The sequence below is a fragment of the Anser cygnoides genome, chromosome 17 (assembly GCF_040182565.1).
Source record: "Anser cygnoides isolate HZ-2024a breed goose chromosome 17, Taihu_goose_T2T_genome, whole genome shotgun sequence".
Lineage (NCBI taxonomy): Eukaryota > Metazoa > Chordata > Aves > Anseriformes > Anatidae > Anser > Anser cygnoides.
The window spans coordinates 15,614,943-15,637,461 of NC_089889.1; the positions used below are offsets into that span (position 1 = coordinate 15,614,943).

The window sequence follows — 22,519 nt, forward strand, 5'->3', positions numbered from 1 at the left end:
AGGAAGCCAAATCTTTTGCAGAAGCATGCCGAGGTGAGAAGGCAAGGGTAGCTACCAGGCATACAGTTATGCATAAACTTGGCCAAACTTGTGGTGTCCCTATCCTGAAGGGCTTTGCAGCTGGTTCCCAGAGCTAAATGTGTCTCAGGCAGAATCCCATACATTTTGAGAGACTTTTGTGGAGGAAGCAAAGGTAGCTAGCAGGCATGCAGCTACGTCCAAAGTAGGGCCAAAGTTGAGAGAGATGTAACGTGGAGGGGTCTTCAGCTGGTATTGACAAGCAGTTGTTTATTTGGAGCTAGCCCAGAAGTTTTGGAAAACAAGATGAGCGAAGGGAAGTGAAGGTAGCCAGGCAGGTACTTCGGTCCCAAATTGGGCAAAGTTGTCAGGTACCTAGCCTGAAGCGATCTGAGGGCAGGATCCCAAAGAGAATCTGTATGTGGAGGTAGCCACAAAGTTTTGGCAACCAAGATAAACGGGAGGCAAGAGAAGCCTTTTCTCATGCACCTCCATCCCAAATTGGCCCAAGTTCTCAGGTACCTATCCTGAAGGGTTCTGCGGACCGAATCCACAAGTCCCTCTCTCTCTGGAAGAGGCCAAAACATTTCAGAAAGTATGCCTGGGAGGAGGAACGGGTAGCTACTGGGCATGCACATAATTCCCAATTTGGCCAAAATTCAGGTAGCTACCCCAGACGTGTACGCTGCTTTTGTCCAGAACTGCCGAAGGGAGGCAAAATTTTTTCAAAAGTATAATCTGGCGGAGGCAAAGTATGCTACCGGGCATGTAGCAACCTCCAAAGTAGCCCAAATTCTCTGTTACCTAGCCCAGAGGAATCCGAGTTTAGGATCCCCAAAGAAAAAATCTGTGTTGGAGGAAGCCAAATTTTTTTTATAGAAGCATGCCGAGGTGAGAAGGCAAGGGTAGCTACCAGGCATACAGTTATGCATAAACTTGGCCAAACTTGTGGTGTCCCTATCCTGAAGGGCTTTGCAGCTGGTACCCAGAGCTAAATGTGTGTCAGGCAGAATCCCATACATTTTGAGAAGCTTTTGTGGAGGAAGCGATGGTTGCTAGCAGGCATGCAGCTACGTCCAAAGTAGGGCCAAAGTTGAGAGAGACGTAACGTGGAGGGGTCTTCAGCTGGTATTGACATGCAGTTGTATATTTGAGCTAGCCCAGAAATTTTGGAAAACAAGATGAGCGAAGGGAAGTGAAGGTACCCAGGCAGGTACCTCCGTCGGAAATTGGGCAAAGTTGTCAGGTACCTAGCCTGAAGCGATCTGAGGGCAGGATCCCAAAGTAAATCTGTATGTGGAGGTAGGCTCAAGGTTTTGGCAAATCAGATCAGGCAGAGGCAAGAGAAGCCTCTTGGCATGCACCTCCGTCGAAAATTGGCCCAAGTTCTCAGGTACCTAGCCTGAAGGGTTCTGCGGACCGAATCCACAAGTCCCTCTCTCTCTGGAAGAGGCCCAAAAGATTTCAGAAAGTATGCCTGGGAGGAGGAACGGGTAGCTACTGGGCATGCACATAATTCCGAATTTGGCTAAAATTCCGGTAGCTACCCGAGACGGGTACGCTGGTTTTGTCCAGAACAGCCGCAGGGAGGCGAAACGTTTTCAAAAGTACAATCTGGTGAGGCAAAGTTAGCTAGCGGGTATGTACCAACCTCCAAAGTAGCCCAAATTCTCTGTTACCTAGCCCAGAGGAATCCAAGTTTAGGATCCCCAAAGAAAAAATCTCTGTTGGAGGAAGTCAAATCTTTTGCAGAAGCATGCCGAAGTGAGAAGGCAAGGGTAGCTACCAGGCATACACTTCCTTGTAAACTTGGCCAAACTTGTCGTGTCCCTACCCTGAAGGGCTTTGCAGCTGGTACCCAGAGGTAAATCTCTCCCAGGAATAATCACAAAGATTTTGAGAAGCTTTTGTGGAGGAAGCGATGGTTGCTAGCAGGCATGCAGCTACGTCCAAAGTAGGGCCAAGGTTGACAGAGACGTAACGTGGAGGGGTCTTCAGCTGGTATTGACAATCAGTTGTGTATTTGGAGCTAGCCCAGAAGTTTTGGAAAAGAAGATGAGCGAAGGGAAGTGAAGGTACCCAGGCAGGTACCTCCGTCGGAAATTGGGCAAAGTTGTCAGGTACCTAGCCTGAAGCGATCTGAGGGCAGGATCCCAAAGTAAATCTGTATGTGGAGGTAGCCACAATTTTTTGGGAAACAAGATAAGCGGGAGGCAAGAGAAGCCTCTTGGCATGCACCTCCGTCGAAAATTGGGCAAAGTTCTCAGGTACCTAGCCTGAAGGGTTCTGCGGACCGAATCCACAAGTCCCTCTCTCTCTGGAAGAGGCCAAAACATTTCAGAAAGTATGCCTGGGAGGAGGAACGGGTAGCTACTGGGCATGCACATAATTCCCAATTTGGCCAAAATTCAGGTAGCTACCCCAGACGGGTACGCTGCTTTTGTCGAGAACAGCCGCAGGGAGGCGAAACTTTTTCAAAAGTACAATCTGGCGGAGGCAAAGTATGCTACCGGCCATGTACCAACCTCCAAAGTAGCCCAAATTCTCTGTTACCTAGCCCAGGGGAATCCGAGTTTACGATCCCCAAAGAAAAAATCTCTGTTGGAGGAAGCCAAATCTTTTTTGTAGAAGCATGCCAAGGTGAGAAGGCAAGGGTAGCTACCAGGCATACAGTTATGCATAAACTTGGCCAAACTTGTGGTGTCCCTACCCTGAAGAGCTTTGCAGCTGGTGCCCAGAGCTAAATGTGTCTCAGGCAGAATCGCATACATTTTGAGAAACTTTTGTGGAGGAAGCAGAGGTAGCTCGCAGGCATGCAGCTACGTCCAAAGTAGGGCCAAAGTTGAGAGAGACGTAACGTGGAGGGGTCTTCATCTGGTATTGACAAGCAGTTGTTTATTTGGAGCTAGCCCAGAAGTTTTGGAAAACAAGATGAGGGAAGGGAAGTGAAGGTAGCCAGGCAGGTACCTCGGTCCCAAATTGGGCAAAGTTGTCAGGTACCTACCCTGAAGCGATCTGAGGGCAGGATCCCAAAGAGAAACTGTATGTGGAGGTAGCCACAAAGTTTTGGCAACCAAGATAAACGGGAGGCAAGAGAAGCCTTTTCTCATGCACCTCCGTCCCAAATTGGCCCAAGTTCTCAGGTACCTAGCCTGAAGGGTTCTGCGGACCGAATCCACAAGTCCCTCTCTCTCTGGAAGAGGCCAAAACATTTCAGAAAGTATGCCTGGGAGGAGGAACGGGTAGCTACTGGGCATGCACATAATTCCCAATTTGGCCAAAATTCAGGTAGCTACCCCAGACGTGTACGCTGCTTTTTTCCAGAACTGCCGAAGGGAGGCAAAATTTTTTCAAAAGTACAATCTGGTGGAGGCAAAGTATGCTACCGGGCATGTAGCAACCTCCAAAGTAGCCCAAATTCTCTGTTACCTAGCCCAGAGGTATCCGAGTTTAGGATCCCCAAAAAAAAATCTCTGTTGGAGGAAGCCAAATTTTTTTTATAGAAGCATGCCGAGGTGAGAAGGCAAGGGTAGCTACCAGGCATACAGTTATGCATAGACTTGGCCAAACTTGTGGTGTCCCTAATGTTAGTGTTGGGGAGAATCGAATGGATGTTTTATAATTAAGCATTGCCAAATGTACTTACATTATCAATTAATCTATGTACACTGGAAACTTAGGGAGTACACTGAACATTTAAAGGAATCGTTGAAGGGGAACCCTGGGAGGGAACAGGTACAACCTGACCTTGGATAAGGGCCTGGAAATGCTGAAATGAGTTGAAGCAGAACCAAGGAGCGGAGGGAGCATGCGTCGAGTGAGAAAGGTGAAAAGTTTAGCGGAGAGGAAGACTCCTTACTTCATCTGGACGACCACCTGGACGACCACCAGAGTGCGCCACGCATGTGCAAAGGGGAGGGGAGCTAATTAGAATGGAATGCGAGGCTGATGTTGCAACCTGTAATGAATATGTATACCTTACGTAATGTTGGATGTATAAATAATGGCTGGGAAGTAACGGGACTTGAAGCCAGATTTGGGCACCTGCCCCGGCTTCCAGCGCTGAATAAAGCACCTTCATATAATCACTTGGTGGTTATGTGGTTGCTACGCTAACATTTTGGCGACCCAGATGGGACGGCGTGGGCACTGCTGAGGCGGCTCGTGTCTCGGTTTCGCTCCAGCCGGCACCGAGGGATTCTCGGGGAGCAGTCGACCACGACCGACCTCCGCTGCTCACGATGTACCACTGGAGTGGTAAGCAAAGGTGCTTTCAACTTTGGGTATTCGGTACCGATTTGGTTGGGAAAGCCTGCCGGTCAGACGCCGCGAAAGCCACGCTCGGTTGGGCAGGGAGCTCCCGGGGTAAGCCTAGGCGCCGTCCGTTAGACAGAGCGAAAGCTCTGCAGGTTCGGCATTGGTGGTTTGGTATTGGTAATTGTATTGGTTTGTGCTGAAGGGTCAGCACTTGGTATTATTGGTATGTAGTAAGCACGCTGCTGCTCCGGCAGCTTTTGGGAAAGCGTGCTGGTGCTCCGGCAGCTTTTGGGAGAGCACGCTGCTGCTCCGGCAGCTTTTGGGAAAGCGTGCTGCTGCTCCAGCAGCTTTTGGGAGAGCACGCTGCTGCTCCGGCAGCTTTTGGGAAAGCGTGCTGCTGCTCCGGCAGCTTTTGGGAGAGCACGCTGCTGCTCCGGCAGCTTTTGGGAAAGCGTGCTGCTGCTCCGGCAGCTTTTGGGAGAGCACGCTGCTGCTCCGGCAGCTTTTGGGAAAGCGTGCTGCTGCTCCGGCAGCTTCTGGGAGAGCACGCTGCTGCTCCGGCAGCTTTTGGGAAAGCGTGCTGCTGCTCCGGCAGCTTTTGGGAGAGTGTGCTGCTGCTCCGGCAGCTTCTGGGAGAGTGTGCTGCTGCTCTGGCAGCTTTTGGGTTTGTGTCATAAGCTCAAAATGAAAAAGATTAAAGGAATTCTGGGAAAAGATGTACCTATCCCGCGAACATCCCCACTGGGGTGTTTGCTAGCACATTGGAAAGAGGGAGGTTTTGGTCAAGAAATGCGGAAAGGAAAGCTGGTTGATTATTGTAATATCTGGTGGCCACAGTATAAACTAGAGGACCAAGAAACTTGGCCTGAGAATGGAACATTGCAATATAATACAATTTTACAATTAATGCTATTTTGTAAGTGGGAAGGAAAATATGATGAACTGCCGTATGTGGAATTATTCTTTTATTTGCGCCGAAAGCCTGAATGGCAGCATGCTTGTGGAATAATGGTGCTTGAAGTTTCAACTGAGGAACGTTGTTGTGCATGTACTAAGGAGGGACGCTGTATACAGCATCAGGCAATAGAGAATAATAAGTATTATGGGGAAATGAATAATGGAAATATTGATTTGGAAGTTGCGCCGTCCCGCCGGAAGAGCCAGGACAGGGAGGGAAAAGAGAAAAGGAAGATAGCAGTAGTGATGGAGAATCCCCGACTTTAGTCTCCCCTGTGTCACATAGGACCCGGCAACAGCGAAGGGCAGGAGAAACTATAAATGAACAGGGAGGGAAAATAATCGCTCCCCTCAGGCAAGGAGTGGGGACAGAAGGACCGGTATATGTTAAGGTGCCTTTTTCAGCTGGGGATTTAATGATATGTAAACAAGCAGCCGGCACCTACAGGGAAAACCCAGATAAAGTAGCCAGGGTAATGAAAATGATAATTAAAACCCAAAATCCCAATTGGGATGATCTCCAGGTGATCCTGGATACTTTGATGGACTCGACAGAAAAAGACATGGTATTGCGGGCAGCCAGAGAGAGAGCCCGAGAAGATATACGAAATGGATTAGTGCTTGGAAATCTAGATCAAAACTTCCCCACTGAGGATCCCCAATGGGATTATAACACAGGGGATGGAATAAGGAGGCTGAAGAGATATCAAGATTGGGTACAAGTCGGGGTACAGAATGCCATGCCCCGGACTTATCAAAGGACTTCCAGCTGTTTGTGCATGAGAGACAACGATTGGCATTAGGAGTACTGACCCAGCGACTTGGGAGCTGGAAAAGACCTGTGGGGTATTTTTCTAAACAATTGGACGCGGTAAGCGCTGGATGGCCCTCGTGTTTAAGGGCCGTGGCAGCCACAGTCCTTTCAATACAGGAAGCCAGGAAGCTCACATTAGGGAAACGAATTGAGGTGTTCGTGCCACATATGGTGACTACGGTATTGGAGCAAAAGGGGGGCCATTGGCTATCGCCCAGCCGAATGATGAAATATCAAGCTATACTAACTGAGCAAGATGATGTAATCTTAAGAACTACTAACTTATTAAACCCAGCAGTGTTTCTAGGAACAACTACGGAGGAAGGAGACCTCAGTCATGATTGCGTGGAGATCATCGAACATACCTATGCCAGCAGAACAGACTTAAAGGGTCAGCCTCTGGGGAGACCGGATTGGGAACTTTTCACGGATGGAAGCAGCTTTGTGGAAAATGGGACTCGTTATGCAGGATACGCGGTAACTACATCAAAGGTAGTGATTGAGGCAAATTCCCTACCTCCGGGGACTTCAGCCCAACGAGCAGAAATAGTCGCCCTGACACGAGCCCTGGAACTAAGCGAGGGTAAGAACGTGAATATTTGGACAGATTCAAAATATGCATTCGGGGTAGTTCATGTACATGGGGCATTATGGAAAGAAAGGGGAATGCTATCCTCACAAGGGACTAATATAAAAAACCAGGAAGAAATATTGAAATTAATAACAGCTGTACAGAAACCCCAACAGGTGGCCATAATGCATTGTAAAGCTCATCAAGGAGGGGTGTCAGAGATTGCAGAAGGTAACAGACTGGCAGATTTGACGGCCCGGAAGGTTGCGCGTGAAGTATGGAAGGTAATGGCTCTAATTCCATCAAAGGTAGGCCTCTCTTGTTTTAAATTACCTAAAGACCCAAAGTATTCAGCAGAAGATGAGAGACTTGCAAATTTGATGAAGGCCCAGAAGAATCCTGACGGCTGGTATGTGACTACGACAGGACAACTTATAGTGCCTCCTATAGTAATGCGAGAAATCTTACAAATAAAACATAATGAATGTCACTGGGGTGCAGGAGCAATGGTGACCTATTTGAAACGAGGTGTCATCTCGGTACACATGTTAACAATGGCAAAGTCAGTAATGTCAAAATGTGAGCTTTGCTTAAAGAATAATCCGGTAGCAAGGAAACATGCTGAGATGGGAAGAACTAGAGCTGGGATAGAGCCTGGAGATTACTGGCAAATAGACTTCGTAGAACTGCCTAAAGCAAGAGGTTATAAATACCTATTGGTAGGGGTTGATACTTTTTCAGGATGGCCGGAGGCCCTTCCCTGTCGCACCAACCAAACAAATGAAACGGTAAAATGGTTACTACAGGAAATAATCCCTAGATTTGGTGTACCATTGGGTATTTCTTCAGACAGGGGACCACATTTCATCGCCAATGTGGTTAAGGAGGTTAGTAGGTTACTGGGAATCACCCAGAACACCCTATCCCACTTACTCCACCCCCATTCTATAGTACTAGCGTTAACAAGCAGGCATAGAGGAATCAATAAGATAGTAGACTAACGAAGATGCGTTAAGATTATACTTACTAATCTCTATATCAAGTTATACTCACTAACCTCTACTAACCTGATTCAACCTAATAGTAATGAAAATACTTGCTCTTGGTATGAGTGAAGTATTTTCAAAGGGGGGAAATGTTAGTGTTGGGGAGAATCGAATGGATGTTTTATAATTAAGCATTGCCAAATGTACTTACATTATCAATTAATCTATGTACACTGGAAACTTAGGGAGTACACTGAACATTTAAAGGAATCGTTGAAGGGGAACCCTGGGAGGGAACAGGTACAACCTGACCTTGGATAAGGGCCTGGAAATGCTGAAATGAGTTGAAGCAGAACCAAGGAGCGGAGGGAGCATGCGTCGAGTGAGAAAGGTGAAAAGTTTAGCGGAGAGGAAGACTCCTTACTTCATCTGGACGACCACCTGGACGACCACCAGAGTGCGCCACACATGTGCAAAGGGGAGGGGAGCTAATTAGAATGGAATGCGAGGCTGATGTTGCAACCTGTAATGAATATGTATACCTTACGTAATGTTGGATGTATAAATAATGGCTGGGAAGTAACGGGACTTGAAGCCAGATTTGGGCACCTGCCCCGGCTTCCAGCGCTGAATAAAGCACCTTCATATAATCACTTGGTGGTTATGTGGTTGCTACGCTAACACTACCCTGAAGGGCTTTGCAGCTGGTACCCAGAGCCAAATGTGTCTCAGGCAGAATCCCATACATTTTGAGAAGCTTTTGTGGAGGAAGCAAAGGTAGCTAGCAGGCATGCAGCTACGTCCAAAGTAGGGCCAAAGTTGAGAGAGACGTAACGTGGAGGGGTCTTCAGCTGGTATTGACATGCAGTTGTATATTTGAGCAAGCGCAGAAGTTTTGGAAAACAAGATGAGCGAAGGGAAGTGAAGGTACCCAGGCAGGTACCTCCATCGGAAATTGGGCAAAGTTGTCAGGTACCTAGCCTGAAGCGATCTGAGGGCAGGATCCCAAAGTAAATCTGTATGTGGAGGTAGCCACAAGGTTTTGGCAAACCAGATCAGGCAGAGGCAAGAGAAGCCTCTTGGCATGCACCTCCGTCGAAAATTGGCCCAAGTTCTCAGGTACCTATCCTGAAGGGTTCTGCGGACCGAATCCACAAGTCCCTCTCTCTCTGGAAGAGGCCAAAACATTTCAGAAAGTATGCCTGGGAGGAGGAACGGGTAGCTACTGGGCATGCACATAATTCCCAATTTGTCCAAAATTCAGGTAGCTACCCCAGACGGGTACGCTGCTTTTGTCCAGAACAGCCGCAGGGAGGCGAAACGTTTTCAAAAGTACAATCTGGCAGTGGCAATGTATGCTAGCGGGCATGTAAAAACCTCCAAATTAGCCCAAATTCTCTGTTACCTAGCCCAGAGTTATCCGAGTTTAGGATCCCCAAAAAAAAATCTCTGTTGGAGGAAGCCAAATCTTTTGCAGAAACACGCCAAGGTGAGAAGGCAAGGGTAGCTACGAGGCATACACTTCCCTGTAAACTTGGCCAAACTTGTGGTGTCCCTACCCTGAAGGGCTTTGCAGCTGGTACCCAGAGCTAAATGTGTCTCAGGCAGAATCCCAAACATTTTGAGAAGCTTTTGTGGAGGAAGCGATGGTTGCTAGCAGGCATGCAGCTACGTCCAAAGTAGGGCCAAAGTTGAGAGAGACGTAACGTGGAGGGGTCTTCAGCTGGTATTGACAAGCAGTTGTGTATTTGGAGCTAGCCCAGAAGTTTTGGAAAACAAGATGAGGGAAGGGAAGTGAAGGTACCCAGGCAGGTACCTCCGTCGGAAATTGGGCAAAGTTGTCAGGTACCTAGCCTGAAGCGATCTGAGGGTAGGATCCCAAAGTAAATCTGTATGTGGAGGTAGCCACAAGGTGTTGGCAAACCAGATCTGCCAGCTGTGTGGCATCCAGGGCAGCATTGATAGCACAGGCAGTTTGCATGTCTTCTTGGAGACTAGCAAAGTGTGTCTTTATGCTGTCTGGGAGGCTACAGCAAAGGGGGAGTTAAACTTGCCAGATCAATGAGGGCTAGCCTTGGGGATCTCCGTGAGATCCTTCTCCTGCATTGCTTGTATGCAGGCTGGTTTTTGAACAGATGCAGCCAAATGGGAGAACCCTGAGGTCTTCATGACAAGGGATTGTCCTCCTTCTTCTGGGTCTATTCCACTGACCCGATAGGCAGCTAAAATGAATCTATGCCCCTAACCCAATAGGCAGTTAATATGTTTATTTAACGTATAAATGCTATCGCAGGTATTCCTCACCAAAGTGAAGGTGAAGGTGCAGAGCTTACCAAGGAGGTGTCCCTGTTAGCGTAGCAACCACATAACCACCAAGTGATTATATGAAGGTGCTTTATTCAGCGCTGGAAGCCGGGGCAGGTGCCCAAATCTGGCTTCAAGTCCCGTTACTTCCCAGCCGTTATTTATACATACAATATTGTGTCAGGTATACATATTCATTACAGGTTGCAACATCAGCCTCGCATTCCATTCTAATTAGCTCCCCTCCCCTTTGCACATGCGTGGCGCACTCTGGTGGTCGTCCAGGTGGTCGTCCAGATGAAGTAAGGAGTCTTCCTCTTCACTAAACTTTTCACCTTTCTACTCGACGCATGCTCCCTCCGCTCCTTGGTTCTGCTTCAACTCATTTCAGCATTTCCAGGCCCTTATCCAAGGTCAGGTTGTACCTGTTCCCTCCCAGGGTTCCCCTTCAACGATTCCTTTAAATGTTCAGTGTACTCCCTAAGTTTCCAGTGTACATAGATTAATTGATAATGTAAGTACATTTGGCAATGCTTAATTATACTGTATGTCCCATTACCTAAGAGACATTAGTAAAACATCCATTCGATTCTCCCCAACACTAACATCCCTGTCTTGGTGGAGAAGGAGCACAGAACATCGACTGCCTCTTGTAGGTTTTGAATTTTTCTTCTCCCCCCCAACCCCCCAGCTCTCCCTTTTTTCCTCACTCTAGGGTTTTGCTGTCATTAACTTTTTTACCACTACCTCCTAACACTTTTATATCCTAAGCTTATCTGTCCCACCCTGGGATGACAATGAGCATATTTTGGGCAAAAAGTTGCGTATTTTAGTCTTCTATGTTTAGCATGTACTTCCTTAATCTCATTATCTCCTTAAGAGTTAACTTTAATGTTTATTTTATAAGGAATGAAGAAAAAGGTTTCACTTTGGGCACCGCGGACTTCAAGATTCTGTTCTGATGCCCAAAGAGGGTTTGTCACAGCCTGGGTATGCTGCTTTTGTTCAGAACTAAGGCATGTAGGCCCAACTTTTCCAGTGTGCTCCAGGCACCTGTCAGGACCCCCTGGGGCAGGACAGCCCAGCCGTGAGCTTGAGAGAGCTGGGCCATGGACGTCCTGGCTGTGGAGCTTCTCAGGGGCAGAGGTATGGTGGAACCAAAAGAGAGTGTTCAGCTCCAGGGGAAAGAGAGAGAAGTCCACCCTGTGGCACTTGGGGACTCCTGGACTCGCACATCCAGCACCTCGCTCAGGACCAAGCATGGGGACGCAGCTCCTTGGGAAGCCAAGGACAGGGACCGTGACCACATGGCAGCCCTGTGCTGTGAGGGGCAGTGCATATTGTGACCCAGAGTGGTGCTAGGCAACCGCCATGTCCCAGTGCAGGGCTGACAGGCACAGCCTCAGTCACCCCCAAGGCAGAGCTGGCCCCAGCCCAGACGTGCGGCTCCCAACAGGGTCCTGGGGCACCAGTGCAGGTGGGCTCGAGCTGGATGGTCTTTAAGGTCCCTTCCAACCCCAGGCATTGTAGGATTCTATGAGGGAGGCAGTGCACAGGGAAAATGGGGTGGGGTGCTGATGTCTGAAAAAAGCAAAGAAACAACAAAACTAAGAGGAGGATTCAAACTAACAAAAGTGGTAGGATTGAAGGAAAGACCAAAGAAAGAAAAGGTCATAATGAAAAGAAACAACCAGACAAAACAAAATCAAACAAAAACTGTCTATTCCATTGTTGCAGGGTTGGGAACGTACACCGATGGACACAAAGGAATTAGAGCAACAGCCTTGGAGGAGTTTGAGGCAGCAAGCCGAGGTTTCAGCTGTGTTCAGAGAATGCCAAAAGGAAAGGCTGAAAGAGATGCTTGGAAAGAGCCTTAAGGGTCAAACAGGAGCAGACCTCAACAAATGGAGAAAAAAGTGGGGAACCTCCGTGCAATTTGAGGTAATCCGTGAGAGCTACAGGACATGCAGACACAGGCAGGTAACAAATACCAGACAGGTAAGCTGCTTTTGACCAGAACTAATGCAGGTAAGGCAAAATTTTCCCTAAGTCCAATGTGGTGGAGGCAAAGGTAGCTAGCGGGCATGTACCAACGTCCAAATTAGCCCAAATTCTCTGTTACCTAGCCTAGAGGGATCCGAGTTTAGGATCCTCAAAGAAAAAATCTCTGTTGGAGGAAGCCAAATCTTTTTCTAGAAGCATGCTGAGGTGAGAAGGCAAGGGTAGCTGTCAGGCATACAGTTATGCATAAACTTGGCCAAACTTGTGGTGTCCCTACCCTGAAGGGTTTTGCAGCTGGTACCCAGAGGTAAATCGCTCTCAGGAATAATCCCAAACATTTTGAGAAGCTTTTGTGGAGGAAGCGATGGTTGCTAGCAGGGATGCAGCTACGTCCAAAGTAGGGCCAAAGCTGACAGAGACGTAACATGGAGGGATCTTCAGCTGGTATTGACAAGCAGTTGTGTATTTGGAGCTAGCCCAGAAGTTTTGGAAAACAAGATGAGGGAAGGGAAGTGAGGGTTCCCACTAGCCCCCAAAATACATAAGCTGTTGACTTCAGTAGACTTAAAATACTTTGACAGTTCCTGCGAAAAACGTGAAAGTTGGGTCAAATTTCCAGAGATTCTTGTTGTATAATGGAAAAAACTGCAGAGGGATGTAGGGAAAGCCACTGGTACGGCAGTGCTATAGTGTTTTATCCTCACTAATAAGGACCGTGGAAGAGAATTTCGATAATATTCTAATCAAGAAATGACTGTAGTTAATGATCCTTAAAAGAGCAAGAAAGGAAGAAAGCAAACTTAAAACTTTTTTAAAGATAGAGACAAAAAGTTCAGTGCGTGTATCCATAATAAAGACAGCTGATCAGAATAGGAGGTTCGGGAGGACTAATAGCTTCCTAGGTCAACTGATAGCAAGGGTGTAAGTGCAACTAATCCCTATAAGGAAAATGTCAAATAAGAACCAGGAATGACCAGCTTGGTTAAATCAGTAGCAACAAAAGCAAGAGAAAAAAGGGAAAAGTAGGTAATCTCGCTAAGCAGTGCATCACAAAATAGCCCAGATTACCAGAGAAAAAAATCAGAAAGATCAAGACCCAAATTAAATACTAGTAGTAAGGGACATAAGAAGTCAGGAGGAGACATACTGCAAACACTTCAGAAATAAGAGACAGACCTAGGAAAGCACCAGTTACTAGTCAGTAGGGAGGGAAAGCTTCTATTAACAAACAGGATTAATTACTTGAAGTAAAGTTCATCATCTAACAAAGGTATGAGATTGTTCATAAATTCTTTCAAATCATCGTGACCTAAGAAAAAAATCACTGCTTCAGCCACTTCTCAGAGGCCTGTAATCTCAACACAGTTTTGTGGTTTTCTTTGAAAGTAAGATGGAGTAGTTTTCAAAAGGATGAAAAATGGCAGACTGGGATCTCTTTACACATAAAATAAAGATGAATCAGAATTATAGACTTAACGACTCCTAGAGAAATGCAGATCCAAATACAAAATCATATATTTTTTTAACACCCAGAAGACAGCTAGGCGATAACAACGGCTAACAGATTTGTAAAGAAAAAATTATGTCAAACTAATGCAATTTCCATCTTTGACAGAGTAATGGGCTCTGTAGAGAAGGAAGATGTGGTAGAAATCATATATCTTGATTTTAGAAAGACTTCTGCCACAGGTTCATGTGATATTCTCATCAGAAAGTTGAACAAACATCTTCTGGATGAAAGCTCTCCTGAGAAGTTTAAAAGCTACACTCAGGGAGCAGTTATCAACAGTTTACTATTAAACTGAAACATTGAGTCAGATGGGATTTTGTGGACATTGACCCAGGCCAGATAGTAGTCAATATTTTTATCACTAACTTAAAAGAGGGAATGAACCGTGTGGTTATGTTAGCACATGACCTTAAGATAAAAGGGGCTGGAAACATTTTAGTAGAAGGGGTTGGAATTCAGAATGTTCTTGACAAGTTGGACCAATGGGAAAAAAAAATATGCATTTCAGAAAGGACAAATGCACAATTATAAAGTTGAGAAAGAAAAAAAAAACACTAATTGCCAAAAAAAAAAAAAAAACACTAGGGGAACAGTTCTGGAGACAGAGAAGTAAAAGAACTGGAAGGTAGGGACTGAGCTTGTAACCTCATGACCAAGATAGTTATCCTGTGGCCTATCTGAGGTCTGCAGAAGGACAAATATAACATATAAGGGTTGAGGTCTACAGAAGGTATATGTAAGGTGTATATATATATATATATACACACACACACACACACACACACATATATATACCTCATATATATATATATATACACCTCATGTAAGGTATGAGGCCTACAGAAGGACAAATATAACATATAAGACACATGCAATCTGTGCTGTAGACCACTTGCTTCCTATAATGTCTCAGCTGCAATAGTTGACTCTGTTTTGAGAACTTCTGTTGTGAGCATTGTTCCAAGAACAACGTGGAGCTATTGGAAAAGGTCCAGAAGCAGGAAATAAAAGGCCTGGAAACATGACCTGTGTGGGAAGTGTCCTGAGCCACCTTGCCTAAATTTGGTGTTTCTCTACGTTTTATGAAAGTCTAGATGAACCTAAAGGGATCTGGGGTCCCTTTAGTCTAGAGAACAGATAACTGAGAGCAGACATGGTAGTTGTCTTCAAATATACAAAGGACACTTAAACAAAGCTTAGGAATATTTTTGTCCTTGTTCAGTGTGGGCTGAAAGTGCAGCACAGAACAATGTGGTTAGACATTAGAGAGATCTGTCTAGCAGAGAAGCTCATAAAGTAATGAAGTAGGTTTTCCTAGGGAAAGTGCACATCCTTCTTTTCCATGGAATCTCAAGATTAGGGTGGGTAGAAATAACAGGAGTCACACCAGTTGCTCCTGCCTTTGTCAGGGAGGTGGTTTGGAGGAACACCTGAATCCCTTCTGTTCTAAGTGGTTTCCATTTTACAAAGGAATAAAAAGCTCATGTAAACTGTTTTGTTTGTTTGTTTTTGTTTTGTTTTTCTACAGCCATGATCCAGATTTGATTATAAAGATACTACCTTCCACTAGAACTGTTGATTTCTACTATGGCCCTGGTTTTCCTTCAAGGTTAGTAGCGCTTCATTACCTTCAAGCTTCATTGGCTTGTTTATTAAAATGTTCCAGTTGTGGATTCACTTCCACTACTCAGTATCTCTTACTGCTCCAATACTGAGGCATCCAAATTCATTTTCCATAGGCTGGAAGGGTAATGAGTGTCTGAAGTCATGGGAGACCATCCTCCCAGGTTCATTCAGGGTGCTGCAGTGGGAAGAAACACCAAGGATTACTGTATTGCCACATCCCTGGCAGCCTGCCACCTAGCCCTGAATAGAATGGCCTGCACCATTCTGTCGGGGAGAATTTCTAATTCTGTTAGGTTTTCAGTTTAGTTATGGTCTGATTTTTGTTTTGTTTAATTTTGGTTTTGGTGGTGTTTTTTGTTTGTTTCTTTGTTTTCTGAAACAGAAAAAAAACAGTATTTGAAATAGCTGCACAAAATGGAATCACTCTTCCACTTAGAGTTTCCCCAGAACAGAATAAACCCTTCTGGTTTGTTTTTGCTGGAGTGGCTGTATCCAAGCTATGTTAATTGAAGATTGCAGTTTTGCATACCTCAGCTGGCATTGCCATGCCACCATACCTTCAAGTTCAGAGTGAAGGGTAGCACAGGCAGAGGCACCATGATCTCAGCTGGTTACTCTGGAGTTTGCCAAACTAGCTACTAATAACCAGGGCCAGACACTTCTTGCACCAAAGGGCTTGGGAACCATACCCCAGATGGTTCTGAGCTGAAGCAGTTAGTTTCCTTCTGGGCTAGTCTTTTTTCTCCCTAGGAGTCTCTGCTTGATGGGACCAGACTTCTCTGATGGCCCACATGACATCCACAGTGGTTCAGTGAATGCTCATTTCCCCTTTTCATCTTGAAAACACTTCCTTCAGGATTGTTGAAGGTGCAAGTCACTTGTTTTAAGAGCCTGTGAGACAGAAAAAGGAATAAAATCACTTTTCTTTGGGATGTTTTGAAGTTCCTGATGCAGGGAAAGGAACCGGCTTCCTGCTGGTGCCTCTTGAAATTGATCAGCTGCACTACTGGTGAGGAAAGCCTGGAGTCTCTGCTCCACTTTCTTCTTTGTGATCAGAGTATCTTTTAAGACTTACAACAAATAATGCTGTCAGGAAATATTCTTCTGTTCAGCATCAGGACATTGCTGTTCCATATGGGAGAGCAGAGCTGCCTGTTATTGGTCTCGGAGAATAGCTGATTTTTCAGTTTGACAGCAAAATTGAAAAATCAAGTGGAAAAAAAGGTTTTACTTGGATCACACTGGAATGTTATTTATCTTGCTAAACCAAAAAAAAAAACCAAACACAGTGTTCCATTCAGCATGAAATATTTCATGCATTCCCAAATGAAATGTTTTATTTTGTGCACTTGTAAAAAAAGCAAGGAAAATAAAAGGAGAGATTCACAAGCATGGTATCTGCCTTGCGCCCAAGGACTGTAACCATTACTGAGAATGGGAGAGATCCTGTTCTTCCTTTGAAATGTCTTACCTCCCAGGAGCACAAAGCTATCACCAAAATTGCACTTGAAATCCAATAATGATCATCACCCAGCTCTGCAGTGCTGAGTGTAAATGATGAACTTCAGTGTATCAAGAAAATGGCCCCAGCCCTTACTGGTTGCTATTTTTAAATGTCCTCAGAACATCATTCCATCTTTTGGTAGAAGCTGGCACATTAGCAAAGAGCTTACAATTCAAACATATATATTTTTTAGCCTTTTAATTTAAGCACATAAACATGAATGAATTGATAAGGAAGGCAGGTGTCTATAACACTTTAAACTTTTTTTCAATTTGTATAACTAACCAGAATACTCCATAATAAGCAGAGAGCCATCGTGTTGCTTGGTGAACTTTTGAACCTCTCTAAATGCAAAATTCCTTAAACTATTAGGAAAGAAAGAAGATAAAATCATGTCTTCCAGTATGAACTTTACTCTTAGCTGGGAATGCCAAGGACAAGAAAGAGGCAAGAAAAGTGTCTTCTCTTAATCCTAACTGGCAAAGCAATATATTTGTATTCAAGCCAGTTGAACAAGTCCAAGGGCCAAGTTTTTGAAAGATAATTAAAAGCTACAGTATGCTAATATTGTCCCAGTCTGAAAAAGAAATAATCAATAAGAGAAAATAACAGCTAGAAATATGGGGGAAGGGATACTGTAATACAATCACAAAGAGAGCTGAAAAAATTAGAAGTATTCAGAAGTGCCCCAAGAAATGGCAGCGTGTATCTGTACCTCCAAAAGGGAAAAACCTGAACTATTTCTCTGCACCAGAAGGTGTTGTATGCTATTCTCTGTACCACAGGAAATTAGTAACTATAGGTGTAACTACTGTCTTCTGTTCTTAATTCACAATTTAAGAGTAACAGAGGTGTCCTTTTTAAAAAAAAAAAAAAAAAGAACAAAAATATCACAAAATAGCAGCAGCACAGTCTCAATGACGTGAGGCAGACCAGTGCAGAGGAGTCCTGGAATTCTAAACAAGACAAACTTGGCTTCCCACAAGCAGATGGGTAGCACACTTGTGACAACTGGTGCACTGCATGCATCAGGCAACAGCAGAACATCAAATAGACATCATTTTCGAGGATGTTGTGTGTTTACCTGACCCAGCATCACAAATAGTAGCAGCAAACTCTCCTCTGGTGTGGTGGCCTTGCACAGTGAATGGTCATTGCCAGCCAGCAGTGCTAGGAATGCAGCTCTGAGGGACAAAAGAAAAGGATGGCTTCTACAAGTTCTGGTCATAGACTTAGAGAATGCTACAGATTGGAGGGGAACTGGTGATCTCTGGTTCAGCCTCTGGCAAAAATCATTTCGTAGAATCATAGAATGGTTTGGGTTGGAAGTGACCTTAAAGATCATCTAATTCCAACCCCCTGCCATGGGCAGGGACACCTCACACTAGAGCAGGTTGCTCAAAGTCCCATCCAACATGGCCTTACACATTTCCAGGGATGGGGCATCCACAGCTTCTCTGGGCAATGTGAGAAGTTCAACCTGCATGTGTGACGTTCTTATTAAGAAATCCACCAGCAATACAGTGTAAATTAGCCTATATTTATTGGTTTAATGCTAAAACAAAGAACATAGTTCGAGGGGAAAAAAAAAGAAAAAAAAAAAGAAAAAAAAATCTGTGCTTAAAAACACAAGCCCTAGCCCTGAAATAGTGGTGCAAGGAATCTGCACATGGTAAAGGCTAGGCCACTGCTACTAAGTAGTGCATTGTATAATCCATAAAAGTTTTAAGCTACGTTAGAACACATTTGATTTTTTCTTCCAGTTGTTCTGATTAGGAGATTATTCCAAAGCACCAGTCATCTTCTGCTTTCTTGCCTACATTTGCTCAAAGTTAGTTTTCATCTATTAGTTCTTGTTTCAATAGAATCTTGTTTAGCTTCTGTCTCTGGATATTTATTTGCTGACAACTCTATAGCCAGCAATCATATCTTCCCTCAGCTTTCACTTAGTCATACCAAACAAGCCATATACTTCTCATCTCTTCTCGTATAATAGTTTCTCCAATCACTTACTCATTTTGATTGTCATGTGGTTCTCAGGGTACACAGGTAACCAGTTACACGTATAGTTCCTAGTTATGGCAGTAATGTCAGACTGAAAAGTATTAATACAGAAAACCATTAGGACAAAATATAACGTTATAAGGAAGTCATGCAATGTAGAGCCATATGTTTTGTGCAGTAATGCACATAATTAAGGTGATCACCAGACTGCTGATTGACTTTCATATTCAGAGTCCCAGTACAGAGGCAGAAACCTAAAATCTTCATTCAGGGATATGCCCCTGCAGTATTATTACTATAGTTTTTGTAGTGGGAAATCCTAATTGTTTGTGGCTTCTGTCAGCTCCTCCCTCTTCAGAAGAGCTAACAAGTTGGAGGAGCTGCTGTGAGCAGTCACCCAGCAGGAAATCTCTTCAACAAGAGTCTGCAAAGGTGGACAGCAGGGCATGTCTTGTGGCAGAGAACAGGACTGCCCTAGAAGCAGCTTGGAGGACCGCTTTTCCCACCTCAACCCGAAACAGTTTATTCAACTCCAGTTGCTTCTGGAGCCCAGGTATTACATCTCCCACATAAGCAACACAGAAACACTGCTGAGGGTGGGCAGGGAACTCATTTGCAAAGCGTTTTCTGATGGAGTCTGGTCTGTGTGGAGATGACAAGGCCGCACAAAGCACACTGAGGAAAAAAAAAACTTATCAAACAGCTCACAGAACAGTATTTCCCATGGGCTTGAGTGGAGACACAAATGCATGATAGGTCCGGGACCCACTGCAGACCTGTTAACCGTATTTCCTGTCTCCCAGCAGGTCAGTCCTTTGCACTAAGCCTAGGTGAGAGTACAGATATAGTCATACTGAAGTTATCAAGGCACCTTTCTACCTGCTGATGAAAATAATTCTTCATACTTAGCTGCCCTTTGGGAATGGTGTTAGGGCCCAGAAGCATACAGGGAAAGCTTTTGCTTTCCTGGGCTATTCCAAAAATGGGCTGGTCACACACAGATGCTTTTCTTCTTGGAAAACTGCCCTGTGAGAGAGCATACACTGTAAAGGGAAGGGGGAAAGCCCTCCTCAGAAAGGCAAAGAGCTTTCACTTTCTCTACCAACCCTGATGAAGCCTCAGAATCCAGTGACCAGTACAGGCTGCCTAGCAATTTCCAACTAATACACAAACCATAAGGATAAGCCAACATATGGACCTTACATTCTGCTATGGTTTAGCAGAGCTTAATTGGATCATCCATTTTTGCAGTATTAACATATCAGGGCTGTGGCTAATCCCTCAGGAAGTCCTGTATGTTGCAGATTAAAGCACTTTTCACAATCTGCATGATATGGTTGGCTAAACAATATTAAGAAACTAAGTCTCCAAACACTTAACTGCTAATTTAATGCAATTTCACAAAGGCTGATGCTTTCTGGAGGTGCTATTGAGATGCATGAACCCACAAGTAAATTCATCAAGATAATCTACCCAAAAAAATCCAAATGTTCCAGGGGATTCCTCACTTAGTTTAAAATACTGCTTCCTTACTGCAACTGGAAGTGCATCATTGAGATTTATTCTAGCAGAAAGAAAAAAAAAAATCTTTGAAGTATTGGTCCCTTTCTCAAATTGTACCTACACTGTTTACAACTGGCTGCATTTTGAGGCTGCTTCTGGATTCTAACCAGTAACTACTAATTCAGTTTCTTGGGTCTACATCCTCACCACAAACAATTCTTTATTTAAAGACTGAGGTTTGTATCAAGATTTCCCCAAATTCATGTATATGGCTCTAGCCTTCAGATCCATATTTGGTCACTGTCAGACAGCAGCGTAAGGTCAAAACTGACTCCACTGTATGACAGAAACTGGTCAGGTCATCAGACAGTGTTAATAGGCAAGGCCTGATGAAAGTCGGCTTAATCCATTTCTACAGTGCAGAAAATTAGCTCAAAATCTAGCTACTTCCTTAAGTTCAAGAAAAATGCTGGTGATTATCAGTTGTTGAAAATGGTCCTAGATAACCAGTAAAAAAAGAAAAGAAAAAGCTTTGATAAAAAATGCAAATTTGAAACTGCTAGTTGTGGTGGTTGAGGCCCATAAACACTCCAGTGCAGGAAGGAAAGAAAATAAAATTTCCGTTTGAAATTAAAAAAAAAAACTCACAAAAGAATGTTAATAATAAAAAATATTTTAAATGACTCAGGAGATTAATGAGCTGGTCACTGAGGGGAATCCAATACTCTAAGAATTTAATTCTAATTACTATAGATTTGTAGCATTAACTAGTCATCTCTCCTCCATCTCAAAGTGTATCTTTGCTACAGATAATTACACTATGATAATTGCAAAGATTCCTCATATTAACTCATGTGGGTCTCTGCAGGGAAAACAGTAGGACAGGAAACTAATATCATGACCATGCTGCTTTAAATACGTAGGATAATAAGGCAGAAGAGGATGCAGTTTAGTAACACATATTCAACAGCCTTGTGTTTGGTAGTCCTTAGTATTTTAGATATATATCTAATAAATCATCATGTGAATCTTCCTCCAGTCAACATGGCACAAATAATAAATGGATACAGTACCCTTGGCTAATCTCTGCATTGCCCTGAGCAGAGTAGAAGAGCTGGACTCCCAGGGTAGGGTTTCTTCCTCCTGACAGTCACTGAAGAATGCTTCAAGAGAAGAATCCAGTGAGAGATAGACAAAAGATAGGGATTTTTCCTCTGTCAGTAATCAAAAAAGTAAATCTTGCTAAGTCAGAAATGAGTGGAAAACAGTACAGAGAACAACCTCATGCTACTGTGGAAATCCATGGTGTATTCACTTCTTGAACATTTTCTGCAATCCTGATCTCCCCATCTCAGAAAGACTTGTAAAACTGCGAAGAAAACATAGAAAAGGGCATCAGAGATGATGAAAGGTAACAAATGACATCTGTGTGAGAAATAGATAAACAGACCATGAATCTCCAGCTTGCAAAAGAGGTGACAATTGTTTGCCATTTCTTCCAAGAAGCATTCTGCATCTGTCAGACGGCAGGCTCAAAAGAAGCAGGAAAAAAAAAAAAACAGTCTATCCATAGAGTGTGTAAATTGTCTGTGGAATTTGCCACAGATTGTTTTCAGTGCTGGAAAATAACATATTCAGAAAGGTTTGGATGGATACATGGAAGAAGAAGAAAGATCGGCTGGTCCAGCCAGGCAAAATGAGTCCTGAGACCAGGCAGCAGATACGCAGCCAAGTCTGGGGTATGATGGAAGGGAAAAGGCTTTTCCTGATACCACACAATACCATGTCGAGTTTGTTTGCAATCCATGAAATTTAAAAGGTTGTTGGAGTGAAGGCAAGCCTGAAGGTAAGCAAACAGAGGTGGTTTTTTTTCCACCTGAAAGCTCTGTTTGACCTGGATTCCTATCACAAGCTCTTAAATCTTTCAAAATCAAGCTTCTTGCCTCTCTTCCACTAAGCATCCCACAGGATGACCCAACCAACAAATGAATCATATTTTAGAACAATATCTTTGGAACTTTTAAAATTACCCTCAAGAAAATCTGGGAAGCCTTCTACTACTCATGGAAATGTACTGTATAACCATTCTAAAGGCTCCTGCACAAAGAAACTGTTTTTGCTCAATCAACAGGTCATATCTGTACCTTCCTTCCTTCTCAGCATCTTTCCAGACACCAACAGTAATTGAATTAGCCAACCCCCACAGTGGATCCAAAATAATCATGGCAATAGCTTAGAGGGTCTGGGGAGACATACCAAAAGATGGGTATTTGAGAGCACAGTGAGCAACCAGATTTTTTCAGTAACCACTGAAAGTTGCTTAGCAGATCGCAGTTGGTCCTCCACCCCTACCCAATATCTTTGTCAGTCTATACTGAACTTTTGCCGGTCTATACAGACTTCTTGTATGACTACTCCAGGGCAAGAAGAATGGCCAGGTAGGCAAATACTTTATTTTAGCAGG

General features: G+C 44.2%; 1 long non-coding RNA gene across 11 annotated transcripts in view; it reads left to right on the forward strand.

The window, feature by feature from the left end:
- Positions 1-22,519, forward strand: part of LOC106029413 (uncharacterized) — a 52,365-nt gene that overhangs the window by 22,467 nt on the left and 7,379 nt on the right. For 2 of the 11 annotated variants that reach the window (XR_010825447.1, XR_010825442.1), the window contains exons 1-2: positions 10,517-10,559; positions 14,947-15,027. This is a non-coding gene — a long non-coding RNA (uncharacterized lncRNA). Of the gene's footprint in view, positions 1-10,516; positions 10,560-11,576; positions 11,849-14,946; positions 15,028-15,794; positions 19,106-22,519 lie in introns of those variants that run through there. The other 9 variants (XR_010825450.1, XR_010825449.1, XR_010825445.1 and 6 more) reach the window with 7 other exon arrangements.